The sequence below is a fragment of the Ranitomeya variabilis genome, chromosome 5 (genome assembly GCF_051348905.1).
Source record: "Ranitomeya variabilis isolate aRanVar5 chromosome 5, aRanVar5.hap1, whole genome shotgun sequence".
Classification (NCBI taxonomy): Eukaryota; Metazoa; Chordata; class Amphibia; order Anura; family Dendrobatidae; genus Ranitomeya; species Ranitomeya variabilis.
The window spans coordinates 325418146-325438375 of record NC_135236.1 but is presented as its reverse complement, the minus strand read 5'-3'; the positions used below and the strand labels follow the sequence as shown (position 1 = coordinate 325438375).

At 40.9% G+C, this 20230-nt stretch overlaps 1 protein-coding gene across 6 annotated transcripts in view; it reads right to left on the bottom strand.

Moving 5' to 3' along the window:
• Positions 1 to 20230, bottom strand: part of CACNA2D1 (calcium voltage-gated channel auxiliary subunit alpha2delta 1) — a 1329605-nt gene that overhangs the window by 456554 nt on the left and 852821 nt on the right. The window lies entirely within an intron of this gene.

Below are 20230 nucleotides of genomic sequence, written 5' to 3'. Positions count from 1 at the left end.
TTTTTCGTCAAATTTCTGATGTTTTTATAAATAAAAGCAAAACATATTGATCCTAATTGTACCATTATCATAAAATATAATGTATCATGAAAACAACAATCTTAAAATCACTGAGATGCACTAAAATGTTCCAGAGTTATTGCCTCATAAAGTGTCACTGGTCAGATTTAAATTTTTTAGAATGGTCACTAAGGGGTTAAAGTAATAAATAGTTAGCACTCCATGAAAAAAGTGAGGGTTTCTTTACCCGTATCTGGGTGACATTTCCAGTCTATAAACACATGAGATTTTTTCCACCAGTGTTATATACGGGTGGCTAGAAAAGCAGTTAGAGTGCAATAGGGTCTTATCCGGTGATGGAGGATAACAAGGTGCGAGAATGTGCTCACCTGATTAGGTTGTGTGATACTCAAGGACTGATGCAGCTCAGAGTGTCAACCACTGCAGAGTGCAGACCCATGGGTAAAAAACAATGAAACCAATAGTAGAAAGAGATGGGTTAAATGTGCTGATGATGATAACCAAATAAAGATTCTATGAGACAGGTAAGTGTGGTTTGCCCTTATGAAGAAGTCAGATGACTTCGAAACACGTAGATAATATGCCACACAGAAAAATGTTTGGTCTCCTGAAAGCTTAATTTGGCTATCATCATCAGTGCAGTTAACCCATTTCTTTCCATTATTGGTTTCTCCAGCAGTAAATGTTTGCACAATATCAGGTATATGTAGGGAAAGACATTACATATAGTCAGGTTATTTATTATGGTATACTGTATCCTTAATTCCATATATCAATATGCAATAAACAGAGTGTATGTAAAATTGCAAGTGCAATGTCCCAAAAGCTACACTTAAATATCTCCAAATCCATAGAAAATAGTGAAAACCTATAATCAATGTCAAACTGGGTGCCAAGAGCCCACCAATCACCAACTTCAGGACCCCACCTTTCATCTGCATGCAAATGTGACATTATCCTCAATCACAAATTTATATAATAATGAGCTTGGCAGATTAGCCTTTGTCTGTACATAGTGATTCAAGCATATAGTGACAAGTACTGGTCATATAAGAGGGTGGTGGCCATCTCATGCAGGGGGGCCCACCGGAGGATTCTCCTGTTCTCCTGTGGGCCAGTCCATGCCTGATCACCATAGTGTACATATATACTAGAAGTGTCAAACTTGTGTATATGCAAACTCACCAGTGAGAGGAGTCACCTATCCATCATATCTTATTAATGACTGGACGGGTGCTCACATGGTCCTATGCTCATATCTCTTAATTCAGGAATGAACGTGATATACTGCATATTAGGAGAAAGAACAAAAAAAACACATCCAGAATAATTCTGGCACCTATAATTAAACTTGTATTATACAATGAAAGAATATTGAACAGCAAGGAAAAGTATAATTAGAAATAGCAAAAGAAGCCAATAAATTTCCATTTTTGCATATGATAATGCTAAAAAATGTAAATGAATCCCCCATTTGATGTCCAGAAATGTGGACTAATAAGTAAACAAGTAAATCCCCCAACTAATATAAAGCATTAAATGAGAATAACATGAAATAATCACAAAGCATATATAAATACCTTTAGTATAAATATCATATAAAAGGGAGGGGGGGGACAAAAGTCCCTATACATATAGCTGGTATTGACCAGTCTCCATATTGGGAGACATGCGCCTTAGAAATGTGTGATGCTATTTATCTCACACATTGAATTTCATTATGTGCCTTTTTACAATTGAACCAGCATATAAGAAGTCTACATTAGCTGCCATTTTTCCATGGCCTGCAGTAATTCATCTTGAATTATCGCCATGCTAGTGCATTGTCATATGGGTAATTTATATCAATTACTAACTAGCTGACCATGTACATTTTAGCTAAACCAGAAATTAAACAAATGAGGTAAATGTTTTGCCTTGTTATTTGTAAATGTAAAACTCCCAAAGCAACTAATGTCAAAAGAACAGATAGGTTGTACGACAAGACACGGTAAACAACTCACATTATAAAGTAATTACTATGCGGACACTTTTGTAACCATATGTTGTCCATAATTTGGCATCAGTCTTCTAAAACAAGAAAGGTGCATAGTTACCCGAAACACGTCGATGTCGTGTATCATATAACTGTCTACACTGATGTTTTACCCTCTGCTGAGCACCTTTCGGTAAATAAAGAAATAAAGAAGTTCGTTCACAAGTTCGTTGAGCTTGACCTCTTGTTTTTGATTGCTCCATGCCATGACACAGCGTTTCCTGTGCTGCGAACGTCTAAGGATGTCCATCACGGCGAGCTGGACTTTTTTCTACATCAGTCTACTAACCCTCACTGCAGATTTGTGAATTCTCAAAGCGCGCACAGTGTGTGCATTCAGTATTCTCCAGTGCCGGCGATGGGAGTGGGCAGTCATATGACTGCAAGTATCCAATTTGCACATTTCCAGCTACATTCTGACTAGACGTGTCCAGCCTTGCTCAATCTACTTGTATCTAGTTGGCAATTGACCGCATATATGCAAATCGCATACTTGAGGTTACACATTCACCAACTCCCAGCATCAACACTGGAGAATCCTGACAGCGCAAACAGTATATGCTCTAAGGATTCACAAGTCTGCCATTACATAGAGTTACTGCAGACTTTAACCATAACCCTGGAAAATCCTTTAAGGGATCTTATTTCCCCCACTGCAATTATGTTTTGTTTATTTCCTACTTGTTTATTCGAACAACGCAAAAAAAACACAGAGAAAAAAAGGGAAATTGAACATAATTTCACACAACCCTCCGCCAAAATGAGTCGGACAAAATTGTTGGCACACGCAACTTAATATTTGGCTGCACATGCTTTGGAATAAATAACTGCAATCAATTACTTCTTATAACCATCAAGAAGCTTCTTACACCTCTCAGCTAGAATTTTGGACCACTATTCTCTTGCACACTGCTCCAGGTCTCTCATATTTGAAGGGTAGCTTCTTCCAAAAGCAATTTTAGGATCTCTCCACAGGTGTTCAATGGGATTTAGATCTGGACTCATTGTTGGCCACTTCAGAACTCTCCAGCACTTTGTTTCCATCCATTTCTTGGGGCTGTTTAAAGTATGTTTGGGGTAATTGCCCTGCTGCAATACCCCTGACCATTGCAACCCAAAATCCTTTGGTAATTTTCAGATTTCATGATGCCTTGCACACAGTCAGGGCACCCAGTGTCAGAGGCAGCAAACAACTCCAAAACTTGTTTTAACCTCCACTGTAGGTACAGTGTTTGTTTGTAGACCTCATTCTATTTTCGGTAAACAGTAGAATAATGTGATTTAACAAAAAGCTCTACCTTGATCTCATCTGTCTACAATACGCTTTCGAGAAGGATTTTGGCTTCCTCACATATATTTTGGCAAACTGCAACCTAACTTTTTTATGTCTCTGTTTTAACAGTGGGGTCACAGAGCATTTTATTTTTATTCAAATTTTGACGGATAGGTAGCGCTAACACTGATGCACCCTGAATGTGCAGGACAGCTTGAATTTCTTTGGAACTTGATTGGGGCTGCTTATCCACCATCTGGACTATCCTGTGTTGCAGCCTTTCAGCAATTTTTCACTGCCATCCATGTCCAGTGAGATTAGCTGCAGTTCCATGGGTTCTAAACTTCTTAATTAAGTTGCGCACCATGGACAAAGGAATATCTCTGGAGATGGACTTGTAACCTTGAGATTGTTAAGATTTTTTTACAATTTTGGTTCTCAAGTCCTAGGACAGTTCTCTTCTCTTCTTTCTGTTCTTCATGCTTAGTGTGGCATACACAGACACACAATGCAAAGATTAAGTCAACTTATCCCCTTTTTATCTGGTTTCAGGCGTGATTTTAATATTGTCCACAAGTATTACTTGCCAGAGGTGAGTTTCAACGATCATCCCATGCGTGAAACAAAGTTGTTTACCCAAAATTTTGGAAAGGTGACAGCAATTTTGTCAGGCCCATTTTTGAGGTTTTGTGTGAACCTCTAATTGCCTTTATTTCTCTGTTTTTTTTGTGCTGTTCCATTACACACAAATGAAATAAACATGTGTATAACAAAACATGTGTAGTTGCAATAATATCCTGTGAGAAATACTTCATTTTCTGGGACAATTTCAAGGGTGCCAACAGTTTGGCCAAGACTTTATGAAGTTGAGGCAGATCCATGATCAGACCGACATCCACGGACATCTGCAAGAGACCTAAGGAATTTTAGCTACCTCTCTTAACCTCTCAGTGACCAAGGCCAAATGTTTTAAAACGTGCCTTCTTATGTGGCAATAACTCTGGAATATTTCACCATATTCCAGTGATTTTAATACTGTTTCTTTATTGACACATTGTATTTTATATTAGATGTAAATTTAGGAAGATATATTTTGCGTTTATCTTTAAAAATATCAGAAATTTGTCCCCTTCAAAGAAATAGCAGTTTTAAAACTTTGCAAGCTTAAACTTCCAGACAGTCACACTCCACAAATCACCAATAAACATCATTTACCTAATGTCTACATTACATCAGCACTATTTGTCAAATGTAAGAATGTTAAATATCTAAAAATGTAGCAGAAATATTTCATTTTTTCAAGGAAACTTAGAAAACTTTTTTAGGGACCTATTCAGTGTTTAAGTGATTTGGAGAGACCTATATATTGGAAACCCTCCAAAAGTATTACCCTTTTAACCCCTTTCTGACATCGGGAATAATAACACAGCGATGTCGGACACCCCTTTGATGTGGGCTCTGGCGCTGACCTCACATCTTTTCCGGCACCTGTCAGCTGGTTTTTTTTTCAAACAATAGATTTTTATTGAATTTTGCATATAAGGAGAAGAAAGAACCTCAATACAAACATATTTTTACAATATGTATAAGAGGGCATATAAACAGTTAACAAACAAACAAACAACAGGGTAAGAGGCAGGGGAAAAGGGGGAGGGAAACCCGAGAAGAGGGTTATAGTGTGTCCAATTCCGGTTAAATGATTCAATCCGAGTCAGGAGGGTCAGGATTGGTCAGATGAAATACTGGTGTGGCAAAGGGGGTGTGGTTGGCATACTCCGCCCAGGGAAGCCAAATTTTCTCAAACTTGCCAATTTTGTCTGTAAGTATGGCAGATAATTTTTCATTTATCATGTACCAAGAAAGGCGTGTTTTAACTGCAGATAATTCTAGATTTGTTTTTTTCCAAGCAGAAGCTATGGTTTGTTTGGCTGCCAGGAATATAAATTTGATGAGGGCTTGAGCGTGTTTAGGGGTGTTGGGAATACACTTGTTAAGTAGAGCCTCCAAAGGGTTTTTTGTAAGATTGATATTTGTTCTAGAGAAGATCAGGTGGTATATTCTAATCCAAAATCTGCGTACGATCGGGCATAGCCACCAGATATGGAACATATCACCAGTGGAATTACATCCTCTAAAGCAATTGGGAGAAGAGTTGGTGACTGCTTTAGCCACTCTGGCTGGGGTCAGGTACCACCTTGGCAACACCTTATAATTCGTTTCTAGCATGAGGGTATTTAATATTCCTCCAGTGGAGGAGGACCAGATTTGAGACCATTCTAAATCGGTCAAAGTGGAACCGATGTCAGACTCCCAGCGAGAAGTGTAGTTCAAACAGCGCCTATGAGAGGAGGTATTAATATGAGAGTAAAGGAGAGATATAATGCCTGGAGCATGTGGATTTTGGCGGCATCTTTGTTCAAAGGGACTGAAGGAATAAGGAGAGGTAGAGTTTTTTAGTAATGAATTGACAAATTTTTTAAGTTGCAAGTAACGAAATACCTCTCCAGGTGGGAGATGGTATTTTTCGCTCAGGACTGGAAAAGGAATAATCCCATCCACGTTAAAAGGGTGATGGATTCTGGTTATCCCTGCAGCAACCGATAAATGAAAGTTCCTAAGGGACTCCATGCCTAGAAGAAACTGGATATTGCCCCAAAGGGGGGCAAGAGGCAAGAATGGTGAGATTAGCTGCGAGGAATATTTCAACGAATCCCAAATCTTAAGAGAGTAAGCTAAAATGGGATTTGAGACGTGTCTACACTGAGCTGGGAGAATCTATAATATTGTGTCGAGGGTACCCGAGTGAAATTCAGGGGCCTCTAGAGAAAGCCACAGAGGAGGTTCAGAGTAGGTATGATATAGGGTCAATTGACCCAGTTGGGCTGCTTGCTAATATTTAGAAAGGTTGGGAACCCCTGCACCTCCTTTCAAGCGATGGCGATAGAGGGTAGCTCTGTTAACCCTAGGAAGGCCACCCCTACAAACAAAAGTATCTACTAGTCATTGGGCTATTTTGAGGTAGTGTGAAGGGACACCTGTCAGCTGTTTTGAACAGCTGACATGTGCAGCTAACAGCCGTGGGAGGAATCGCAATCCTCCCAAGGCTGTTAACCCACTAAATGCCACTGTCAAACTCTGATAGCGGCATTTAACACGAGCTTCCAGCAAGTGCTCATCAGTGACCCCGTCTCGTCATCGCGGGTCACCTATGAGTTGGCATGACAATCAGAGGTCACCTGCAGTCCTTCATGGTTGACACTGCCGGATTGCTATAAGCACCACCCGGTGGTCGGCGCTCATAGCAAGTGAGTAATTCTGCAATATACAGGCGATCTGATCATCGCCTGTATGTAGCAGAGCCGATCGGATTATAGGCAGCTACTAGCCTCCCATGGAGATTATTGGAGCATGCAAAAAGTAAAAAAAAAAATGTTTTTAAAAATCAACTCCCTTTCACCCCATTCAAAATAAAACAAAAAAAAAATCAAACATACACATATTCACCCAGAATCACCCAATCTATCAATAAAAAAAGGATTAACCTGATTGCTAAATGGCGTAGTGAGAAAAAAAAAGTCAAAATGCCAGATTTACGTTTTTTAAAATGCAATAACGGGTGATCAAAATATCAAATCTCCACCAAAATTGTATCATTAAAAACATCAACTCGGCATGCAATAAAAAAGCCCTCAATCAATCTGAGATCACGAAAAATGGAGACGCTACGGGTATCAGAAAATGGAGCAATTTTTTATTTTTTTTAACAAAATTTAGAATTTTTTTTCACCACTTAGATAAAAAAAGAACCTAGACATGTTTGGTGTCTATGAATTTGTAATGACCTGGAGAATCATAATGACAAATCAGTTTTAGCATTTATTGAACACAATAAAAAAAGCAAAACATAAAAAAAATGTGGGATTGCATTTTTTCCCCATTTTCCAGTACATGATAAGATAAAGCCAATGGTGTCGTTCAAAAGTACAACTTGTCACGCAAAAAAGCAAGCCCTCACATGGTCATATTGACTGAAAAAAGTTATGGCTCTGGGAAGAAGGAGAGCAAAAAACGAAAACGCAAAAATGAACATACCTCTGGTCATGAAGGGGTTAAAAATAGCACCCCCTCAACATATTCAAAACTGCTGTATGGTAATTTGTTAACCCCTTTGGGTGCTTTTCACGGATTAACACAAAGTCTAATGACAGGAATGAAAAATTATATTTTTACTACTAAAATGTTGCTAACAACTGAACAGGCCACTATAGCAGGGAGACAAAAAGGTTGTTACTTGGCCTTGAATTGCCATGGCAACCTTTGGGACCACCTAATCTTAAAAGGATAATGGGGTCCTTCTTCATCTAGATGTTGCATTTTGAGGGGTTAAACCACCATGAATTGTGTCAACATGGATCGTGGCTGGTGCAACAAGGTGTCCACTATAGTGTACAGCGGACAACTGCTGCATTTTGACCATCGAGAAATGCTATTCTCGCTTATCTAAAGTTAATGCAAAGGCATACTTGTGGGCATTAAGGCATTGATTTCCAAATTATAACGGTGTGTACATTTCATATTATATTATTGCTTGCCTGTTTAAGTAATTATCATATGACCACAATAAGCTTTCTATCTATCTGTCAATCTATATCTACCTATATCTTACCAAATGCTCCCCTGTGACCCCACCCAGTCTTTTGCTGCTTTACTGGAACAGATTTTGTTGAATGCATGTGAGTCGGGTATTGTCCCAAAGAAAATAATGGATGGGCTGTTACCTAAATTTCCAAGGGTTGCTGCCTTTTACTTCTTGCTTAAGGCGCATAAGGATATTGAGAATCTCACTGGTCCCATGAATGGTCCCATTGTCTCTGGCAAGGAAGGGCTTAGTGATAATGTATGCAAATTGATTGACCACTAAACCATTAGTGGAAACACTCCCCTCCTATGTCAGGGGCACAACCGATTTTCTCACAAAAATTGACGAAATTTGCCTTGAAGCCAACATGTTGATTGTCACTATTGACGTCGAGTCATTATATACATCGATTCACCATGTTGATGGCCTCAGGGCAGCTCGCTTCTTCCTTGAGATAGCCAACTGGGATGGCCACTTTTCTGAGTTTATTCTTGATTTACTTGAGTTTATTCTTACTCATAATTATTTTGTTTTCAAGCATAGGTTCTTTTTACAAAATCAGGGGATCGCTATGGGCACAGTGTGTGCTCTGTCATACGCAAACCTGTTTCTTGGTTTTTGGGAAAGCAGGTTTTCCAGGTTAACGGAGAACACGCCTCAAACCCAGTTTTGGGCTGTTTCGTTACATTGACAATGTTTTAATGATTTGGGAGGGTGAGGAGACCAGCTTATCATCATTTATGCGTTACCTGAATGACAATCCCTTCAATCTTAGATTTACATTTAATTGGCATTGGAGCCAATTATTATTTTAATTAATAAAATTATTTTTTTGGACATTTGTTTATGCATCGGGGAAGACTGACGTATTGAAACAGATTTATATTGTAAAGACGCTTCTGTGAATTCTTTACTACATGCTTCCTCGGCTCATAACTATTCTGTCATTAAGGCCATCTCAGTTGGCCAATTTCTTAGGAATAGGCAGGTTTGCTCCACTGAGGCTTGTTTGGAGAGCAGTCCGCCACTCTTTCTGAGAGAATCAAGGATAGGTGTTATGATCCGGTGACTTTGGAGCCGCATGAACTTTCTCTGGAGTAGGTGGAAACTGTACTGACTGCAAAACCTGAACTAACACCGCAACTAGAAGTAGCTGTGGGGTGTGCCTAACAAACCCTAGACACCTCGACTCAGCCGGAGGACTAAATACCCCTATAGATGGAAATAGGAATACTACCTTGCCTCAGAGCAGAACCCCAAAGGATACGAATATTGACTGTGAGTAGGAGAGGAAAGACACACGCAGGCAGAAAACAGGATTCAGCAAAAGAGGCCACTCTAGCTACATAGGGAAAGATAGGACAGAATACTAAGCGGTCAGTATTAAAACCCTTCCAATAATATCCACAGCAGATAATACAAAAAGTTCCACAATCTAACTAAAGACATGGAATGTATATCTGCCACTCCAGAGAATCCAACAAGACTGAGAAAATACTGACACAATCTAAGCTGGAAAAAAAACAAAACACTGAATAGCACAGAATTATTAAGCACACAGCATGTGTGCCACAGAAACAAAACCAGACACTTATCTTTGCTGATTTGGCAGAAGGCAGAAGGAACCAAACCAGGACCAAAACCTCCCAACAACCATGGACAACTGGCAAGGACTAATGAATCCTGCACGCCTAAATACCCCAGTCAGAACTGCAATCAGCAGATACACCTGACCAGGACTGCAACTCAGGGACAACTGCATTACCACCTACAACCACCGGAGGGAGCCCAAAAGCAGAATTCACAACAGTACCCCCCCTTGAGGAGGGGTCACCGAACCCTCACCAGAGCCCCCAGGCCGATCAGGATGAGCCAGATGAAAAGCATGAACCAAATCAGCAGCATGGACATCAGAGGCAAAAACCCAAGAATTATCCTCCTGGCCATAACCCTTCCATTTGACAAGATACTGAAGCCTCCGCCTCGAAAAACGAGAATCCAAAATCTTCTCAACCACATACTCCAACTCCCCATCAACCAACACAGGGGCCGGAGGATCAACAGAGGGAACAACGGGTACCACATATTTCCGCAATAAAGATCTATGGAAGACATTATGGATAGCAAAAGAGGCTGGAAGTGCCAATCGAAAAGACACCGGATTAATAATCCCAGAAATCCCATAAGGACCAATAAACCGAGGCTTAAACTTAGGAGAAGAAACCTTCATAGGAACATGATGGGAAGACAACCAGACCAGATCCCCAACCTGAAGCCGGGAATTAACACACCGACGACGGTTAGCAAAACGTTGAGCCTCCTCCTGAGACAACACAAAATTGTCCACCACATGAGCCCAAATCTGCTGCAACCTGTCAACCACCGAATCCACACCAGGACAGTCAGAAGGCTCAACCTGCCAGAAGAAAAACGAGGATGAAAACCAAAATTACAAAAAAAAGGCGAAACCAAAGTAGCCGAACTAGCCCGATTATTAAGGGCAAACTCGGCCAATGGCAAAAAGGCCACCCAATAATCCTGATCAGCAGACACAAAGAATCTCAAATAAGTCTCCAAGGTCTGATTAGTTCGCTCGGTTTGGCCATTTGTCTGAGGATGAAATGCAGAGGAAAAAGATAAATCAATGCCCAGCCTAGCACAAAAGGCCCGCCAAAACCTAGAAACAAACTGGGAACCTCTGTCAGACACAATATTCTCCGGAATACCATGCAAACGAACCACATGCTGAAAAAACAACAAAACTAAATCTGAAGAGGAAGGCAATTTAGGCAAAGGCACCAAATGAACCATCTTAGAAAACCGGTCACAAATAACCCAGATAACCGACATCCTCTGGGAAACCGGAAGATCAGAAATAAAATCCATAGAAATATGCGTCCAGGGCCTCTCATGGACCGGCAATGGCAAAAGCAACCCACTAGCACGGGAACAACAAGGCTTGGCCCGCGCACAAGTCCCACAGGACTGCACAAAAGAATGCACATCACGTGATAAAGAAGGCCACCAAAAGGACCTACCAACCAAGTCTCTGGTACCAAAAATACCAGGATGACCAGCCAACACAGAACAGTGAACCTCAGAAATCACTCTACTAGTCCATCTGTCAGGAACAAACAGTTTCCCCACTGGACAACGATCAGGTCTGTCAGCCTGAAATTCCTGAAGAACCCGTCGTAAATCAGGGGAAATAGCAGAAAGAACCACCCCTTCTTTCAGAATGCCGACCGGTTCAAGGACCTCAGGAGAATCAGGCAAAAAACTCCTAGAAAGGGCATCAGCCTTAATATTCTTGGAACCCGGAAGATACGAGACCACAAAATCAAAATGGGAAAAAAACAAGGACCATCGAGCCTGTCTAGGATTCAGCCGCTTGGCAGACTCGAGGTAAATCAAATTCTTATGATCGGTCAAGACCACAATACGGTGCTTAGCTCCCTCAAGCCAATGTCGCCACTCCTCAAATGCCCACTTCATAGCCAACAACTCCTGATTGCCGACATCATAATTGCGTTCAGCAGGCGAAAATTTACGGGAAAGGAATGCACACGGTTTCGTCAAGGAACCAACATGATCCCTCTGGGACAAAACGGCCCCTGCACCAATCTCAGAAGCGTCAATCTCAACCTGAAACGGAAGGGAAACATCCGGTTGGCGCAACACCGGAGCAGAAGTAAATCGACGTTTAAGCTCCTGAAAGGCAGAAACAGCCGCAGAGGACCAATTCGCCACACCAGCGCCTTTTTTTCGTCAAATCGGTCAAGGGTTTAACCACGCTGGAAAAGTTAGCAATGAAACAGCGATCAAAATTTGCAAAACCCAAAAATTTCTGAAGGCTCTTTACTAACGTGGGTTGAATCCAATCATGAATGGCCTGAACCTTAACCGGATCCATCTCAAGAGATGAAGGAGAAAAAATAAAACCAAAAAAAGAAACCTTCTGCACCCCAAAGAGACACTTAGACCCCTTCACAAACAAAGCATTGTCACGAAGGATCTGAAATACCATCCTGACCTGTTCCACATGAGACTCCCAATCATCAGAAAAAATCAAAATATAGTCCAAATATACAATCAAGAATTTATCAATATAAGTCCGGAAGATATCATGCATGAAAGATTGAAAAACAGATGGAGCATTAGTGAGCCCGAACGGCATCACAAGGTATTCAAAATGGCCTTCGGGCATATTGAACGCAGTTTTCCATTCATCACCCTGCTTAATATGAACAAGATTATACGCCCCCCGAAGGTCAATCTTCGTAAACCAACTAACCCCCTTAATCCTAGCAAACAAATCGGAAAGCAAAGGTAAAGGGTATTGAAAGTTGACCGTGATCTTATTCAAGAGGCGATAATCAATACAGGGTCTCAAGGAGCCATCCTTCTTAGCAACAAAAAAAAATCCCGCTCCCATCGGTGAAGAAGATGGCCGAATATGCCCTTTCTCCAAAGACTCCTTAACATAACTCCGCATAGCGGTATGGTCCGGCACAGACAGGTTGAAGAGTCGGCCCTTAGGAAACTTACAGCCTGGAATCAAATCAATAGCACAATCACAGTCCCTGTGTGGTGGAAGAGAACTGGACTTGGGCTCATCGAATACATCCTGAAAATCAGACAAAAACTCTGGAATTTCGGAAGAGGAAGAAGAGGAGATGGACATTAAAGGAACATCATTATGAACCCCCTGACAACCCCAACTAGTCACAGACATAGACTTCCAATCCAACACAGGATTATGTACCTGCAACCACGGAAAACCCAACACGATAGCATCATGTAAATTATGCAATACCAGAAATCGACAATCTTCCTGATGGGCTGGCGCCATGCGCATGGTCACCTGTATCCAAGACTGGGGCTTATTTTTAGCCAAAGGTGTAGCATCAATGCCCCTTAAAGGAATAAGGTTCTGCAAGGGCTGCAAGGGGAAACCACAACTCCTGGCAAACTCAAGGTCCATTAAGTTCAAAGCAGCGCCTTAATCCACAAATGCCAAGACAGAAAATGATGACAATGAGCAGATCAAGGACACCGATAACAGAAATTTAGGTTGTACAGTACTGATAGTAAATGAACTAGCGATCCTCTTTGTCCATTTAGGGCAGACTGAAATGACATGAGAAGCGTCGCCACAATAATAACACAACCTATTCTGACGTCTGAGTCCTTGCCGTTCTATCCTAGACAGAATCCTATCACACTGTATTGGCTCAGGACTCTGCTCTGAGGACAACGCCACAGCGCGCACAGTTCTGAGCTCCCGCAAGCGCCGATCAATCTGAATGGCCAAAGACATAGAATCACTCAGACCGACGGGCGTGGGAAACCCCACCATAACATCTTTAACGGATTCAGAAAGACCCTTTCTGAAAATTGCAGCCAAAGTATCATCATTCCATTTAGTCAACACAGACCATTTTCTAAATTTCTGACAATACAATTCTGCCACCTCTTGACCCTGAGATAGGCCAACAAGGTCTTCTCCGCTTGATCCACACAATTAGGTTCATCATATAATAGTCCTAAAGCCTGAAAAAAGAATCTACATTAAGCAAAGCCGGATTCCCAGATTCCAGGGAAAATGCCCAATCCTGTGGATCACCATGCAGCAGGGAAATGACGATTTTTCCTGCTGAATAGAATTCCCCAGAGGATCGAGGTCTCAAAGCAAAAAACAGTTTACAGTTGTTTTTAAAACTCAAAAATTTGGACCTGTCACCAAAAAACAAATCAGGAGTAGGAATCTTCGGCTCTAAAACAGGAGTCTGAACAATATAATCAGAAATTCCCTGTACCCTAGCAGCAAGCTGGTCTACACGAGAAGCTAATTCCTGAATATCCATGCTAACACAAGACTCCTTAGCCACCCATAGAAAAAGAGGGAAGAAAAGGCAAAGCAAACTGCAGAAAAAAATGGCTCAACACCTTTCTTCCCTTCTTCTGAGATGCATTTAACTCATAGTGGGCCAGTTGTACTGTTATGATCCGGTGACTTTGGAGCCGCATGAACTTTGGAGTAGGTGGAAACTGTACTGACCGCAAAACCTGAACTAACACCGCAACTAGAAGTAGCCGTGGGGTGTGCCTAACAAACCCTAGACACCTCGACACAGCCGGAGGACTAAATACCCCTATAGATGGAAATAGGAATACTACCTTGCCTCAGAGCAGAACCCCAAAGGATAGGCAGCCCCCCACGAATATTGACTGTGAGTAGGAGAGGAAAGACACACGCTGGCAGAAAACAGTATTCAGCAAAAGAGGCCACTCTAGCTACATAGGTAAAGATAGGACAGAATACTAAGCAGTCAGTATTAAAACCCTTCCAAAAATATCCACAGCAGATAATACAAAAAGTTCCACAATCTAACTAAAGACATGGAATGTATATCTGCCACTCCAGAGAATCCAACAAGACTGAGAAAATACTGACACAATCTAAGCTGGAAAAAAAACAAAACACTGAATAGCACAGAATTATTAAGCACACAGCATGTGTGCAACAGAAACAAAACCAGACACTTATCTTTGCTGATTTGGCAGAAGGCAGAAGGAACCAAACCAGGACCAAAACCTCCCAACAACCATGGACAACTGGCAAGGACTAATGAATCCTGCACGCCTAAATACCCCAGTCAGAACTGCAATCAGCAGATACACCTGACCAGGACTGCAACTCAGGGACAACTGCATTACCACCTACAACCACCGGAGGGAGCCCAAAAGCAGAATTCACAACAGATAGGGGATAAAGCAACCATTGCATTAAGGCAGGTTACAGGTGGGCCAAATCAGTGGGCAAAAACATGTCACTCAAGAAATCTAGGAGACAGATGCAACAAGAAAAATTTGATCTCAGATTTATTTCGACCTCTAATTGCCGCTGGGGTCGGATCCATGAGATCTTGTCTAAACATTGGCCGGTCTTACGGACCGACTGTTTTGGCGGCACACTTACCTTTGACTCCACGCATGACGCAATGCAGGGAAGGAACCTGAGGGAATACCTTCTTGTGAGAAGTCACTGTGTGGCAAATCAAAAATCATTCTTTATCTCTGGTGGCCCCAGACATGGCTGCTTTCCTTGCGGGTCATGCGTTGCTTGCCCTAACATTCTGAGGTACGGTACCTTCACTTCATCTGATGGGACCAGGGAATTTAAAATCCGTGATTTTATTTCATGTAACACATGATTTTTTATGCTACCTGTCCATGCTCCCTCATTTATGTGGGTCTCACATCCAAGGAGCTTAAGACGAGAACTCGCAAACATGACATTCTTGCCGCAAAGGAGGCATTGGATGTGTCGATGCTTAAGAACATACCTAGACATTTTAGGATTTCCCATGGGTCCGATCCCAGTGGTTTGAAGGTAAGAGGTATCGATAGGATACATGGCGGTTCCAGGGGTGGCAATCTAACACAGATTTTGGCTCAACATGAGTGTAGGTGGATTGTTACTCTCGACACCATGTCTCCAAAGGGTTTGAATGAAAAACTAAATTTTGTCCCCTTTTTGTGACCTGTTTCTGCCTGTATGACTTGTTCCCGCCCATGATATATGATCCTTTCCCCTCCATACATCTTTTTGTGTGTTTTATTGTCCTTGTGGTTTCTCTGCAATTTTGATTTTTAATTGATGTTTTGTCCTTTATTGTTAGTTTTTATTGTTGGTCCTCCTTATTTGTATATTGCATTTCTGGATGACTTCCCTCCATCCTCCTTCGCGTGTATATGTATGGCCACGACCAGTATGCTCGGAGACCTCTACTAACGGCCTTTTGAAGTTCGGTCATATACTTATGGACTTTTCTGGTCTTCTTTTGGCTGGTTATTGTAGCTTTAAGTTTTGTTCCTTTGGGGAATTATTTTTATGCATTTTTTGCAGCCATAGTGGGAATACGGATATTGTGAAATTCTGACATTATGATTCCATGTATATTTTTTAATGTTTTATAATTCTTTATAGTTTGTCCTTCATTTCTGTATTTCACAGATTCCTGTTATATATCTCAATGTTATCACTATTGGATATGGTGTATGTTTTTACACTTGCTTGTCATTTTTTTCATGCCATGTGATTTCTTTTTATTATTTCCTATTGATTCTGTATAATACTATAGGCACATTGTCATGGATTTTTATATTGTGTTTCACTCAATATAATATATATATTTTTTCATTCCTTTTCATTTTTCCTCACTTCTCACTTTTTTCTCACTTTTTTACCCCTGCTATTATTTTTCTTGTCTTTCTATGGGGGCTCATTGCTACGCTCCTTATACATACTAGTATTCTTACTCAAGAAGGCCACTTCCATATTTGACTACACTCTCTGACAATATGGCGCATGCGCATGCGCACTGGGACTTTGTTTATATACTGCTCCTTCCGCAGCTATCAACTCAGTTACTGTGCATGCCCCGTGATGTCACAGGGTGCAAGTTCACCCGCATGTGCACAGTGATGCGACAGCAGTGGAGGAGGTGATAGGAAGTGTACAGAGTGTTCTGGGGCGCATGCGCCGCTGACATCGCCGCTTTACTGGGGCATATTTAAACAGCCATCTCAGGACATTACACTATCCCCTTCGATAAAGCTGAAGGGAAACGTGCATCAGGGGTCGCGTGGGCGGGTGTCAGCTGCTGTGACACATCGTGGGTAAGCGGATAGGAGTTATTTATGACCAGTTCTTTATCTGATGCGCACATTGCTCTTTACATATATGGCTTTTATTGCTGGGCTGGTGTTATGAGCATTTTCCTGTATCCTTATTACTGGTCTTAATACTTTCACATTGCTGGCTGTCTCTCCCTCCCTTGCTTACCTCCATGCCTCCTCTATATGTTTCCATGTTTACCTGTATACATATTTGTCATTTTTTACAAATGTTTGTTTCTGTGCATTAATAAAATGTACATTTGCTTCTGTTTACAAATCTTTGGTGGTTTATGGTTTTCTCCGATTCCTCAGTTTTCTAACAGCTTTTGGGAGTACTCTGCCTCTTTATTTCTTGAATACTTTTCTTGGGTGAGTTATATATTTGACTATGTTCTCAGCCCAATTATTGCTACAGTGTTTGCAGATTATCGTTTTAGCTAAAAGCTATATCTATCTGTTTACATTTAAAAAATAAAAAAATACAAATGTGCAGCAGTTTTAGAGTCATGATGTCTACTATCACACAGAATTTTCTCCAATTTGTATGGAGTATACAGGGTTACGCCTTGCAACGACAATTAATCAATGTAACAAAGTGCTGTGCACTGACAATGTACATGATTGATAGCAATGACTAATATCGCAATCCGATAAGCTGTAGGCTAAATAAGTCTTAATGTTAATGAATTTGGTCAAGTGAAATATGAAATACTGTGGTTTACAGATTATAAGAAAACATTATTGTTAGGAGCTTAGAGCACTGTGGCAGGGTTTTCTATGTAAAAGCAAGTCAATTTCATTAGCTTCCGAAATTATCCAAATATATTTTGTTGTATTGTAGAACGCATAGCTTAACAATAACCTTATGTTAGTAATGACCTTTAGATCACTGTATTTTTTTAAAATCAGCTCAAATGCTTATTTGTATTAAGAGCAACTACATAGGAGACAGCCATTCTCAAAGACAGCCACTAGGTGGCAGCAAAGTATCTATATTTTCTATACTTCGCTATTAAGAAGTTTGCAAACAAAAGTCATGCAGCTTTGTACTAATGTATGAAGTGTAATTTAATGTTGTCAGTTTGACATAACAGACTAGAGTTTTTTTCAGATATAGCAATTAGATACTGTTATTTTAGATAACATTGTGAATATTACTCTTCAAACTTGTTAAATATTTCAAAACAACAGAATATTAATAATAATTTTTTTAGTAATATATTTATATGAGAAAAACATAGCTTGAAATACACAATGTTATATCTACGAGGGTATTTTTACATTTAGAAGCGATTACCTATCCGTAGGTTCCAAAATTACTTTGTGATCGATAGGGATCTGACCGTTGGGACCTCACCAATCCTGAGAACAGAAAGCCGCGTGTGAGTGCAGCAGCTCTTAGTCATGCTCACTCCATTCATTATTATTGGGACGGAGCTGGGAGCTGTGACCGGCTGTTCTTCAGCATTCCCTTAGGAATGAATGGATTGTCACTGCACATGATTGACCAGTGACCCCCACTCTATTCACACTGGGATCTTCCTAGATGGATGGGAGACCCTAGGGATCGGTAAGTTATCTCCATAGCTCGCAGATAGGGAATACCTTCCAATCTCGCAGATTGTAAGCTTCTGAGCAGGGCCCTCACTCCTTTGTTGTGCTACGGTACTTTGAAATGTCTTTATTGTCTGTACAAGTCCTCTTTGTAATCTAAAGTCCTGCGGAATATAAAATTATTATAAACTTATTTAAGAGTAAATCAAAGCCACAGTGGGAAGAGGCAAGTCAGAATGACGTTCGTTGCAAATGTCTTCTGCTCATGTCACTGTAACGTCGTAATAATTTTACCAATGTAACTCTAAATTTTCACAACAGATTTGTTAGTTTCACTTCAGGCTTTGAAGGAGACAGATGCAGTCCCAGATGCAGTTCAATAAATGTACCCCATGGCTTCAATATGCTTCATCTTCCAACCTTTCCGTAACTTCTGTACAAAAAAAGACCATTGTTAATAATTCTATTACTAAGGTGTAAAGAGCCTGGAGGCAGGAACCTTTAGTTTTTTTCATTTTGGCCTTCTGTCCCCAATTACTTTACAGTATAATACATGATAGTGGTTAAGGAAGACAGACAAGTGTCTATCACTCAATGCCACCTGCTTCTTCTAATGGATTGAGTAGGTTAGAAAAGGCTTGGCTGCTATGATTACTTGGCTGTTACTTTGACCCCTCTCTCTAAGTGCATGACATTAAAATGTACACCGAGATCAACCGCCTGACATCCCATCTTGTCTATATATATTCAGGGAACTTGGATGACCCTGATGTGTCAGGTAGTGTTTTATTCCTATCAGGATCTGAACTTTGGCTTTTGCGTTGCTGGCCAGAAGATTGACTGCTGTGCCACAGAGGGTTCAATTACCGCTCTCTCTTCACTCTAGAACCTGGATGTCTGAATAAGTGAACATTTTGTCCTTTTCATTTTTACCAGTTCACAATGATTGTCTTATCAAGAGCTTTCCCCCCTCATTAAGCTATAAAACATGGCATTTCTGACATGTCGGTACTTTGGGGTAAGCCTTGATCTAATATGTGTAGACAATTTGACCTGTTCTAACGCTGCCAGGTCTTGACTTATCAGTTAATGTCTTGTAGAAGTCAAACATATGACCCTGCTTTGCTACAGATCTCTTGTTCTTTTGATTGCTCCGTGACTAAATCTGACATCTTTCATTTTTATCAAATAACATGTAAAATGCAGGGAAACCATAAAAAAGCACAGCGCTGGTGGCAAATAGTAACGATTGAATGGTGTCACACTTAGCTATAAGCGCTGCTTGCTAAACAGGTTCCTGACCTTATAAAATGATTCATTAGGAAATACGTCAGCTGTTACTAGAGTTTCTGATTAATTTTATACAGGTAATATTAAAATAAAAACGCCGAGCGCACAAGGTCACCATTGTCACCCTCGCTGGTTTCTATATAATCTTCGCAAGCTGCTGATATTTATGATGAGAAAAAGATGGCCATACACTTAGAGGGAACCAGTCATGGAGAAAAAAAAGTATCTGATCAGAAGGCAAGACTTTATAGAGCCGAAGGAACTGATGAGATCAATAAGCACATTTTTGTGGGAAAGGTTCCATTAAAACTTGCATTTTATTAATTAAAATCCCTTGTGTTTGTATGCATAGGAGTCCACTGGGTGGTCTTTCTAGTGACTGACAGTCATCCCTGTATGTGAATGCAGAGATCGATGTCAATCATTGAATAGGATCACCCACTGGACTCCTATCCATACAAGCACCAGGGATTCAATAACAATATAGTACAACTTGAAATAGGCCCGATGCTACTGCATCGGGAGTGCGGTGAAATGAACATCCCCCTGGCGCTCAGCCAATGAGTGGCGCGGGATTCAAATCTCCTGCCCCGCCGGCTTAGCCAATGAGCATTGCCGACAGCTTTGGTGAGGGATTCAAATCCCGCGCGGCACCACTGATTGGCTCAGCTGGCTGGGCTGGGAATTTGAATCCCCTGGCTACAAATACCAGCCAGCAGCCACCCCAGAAATG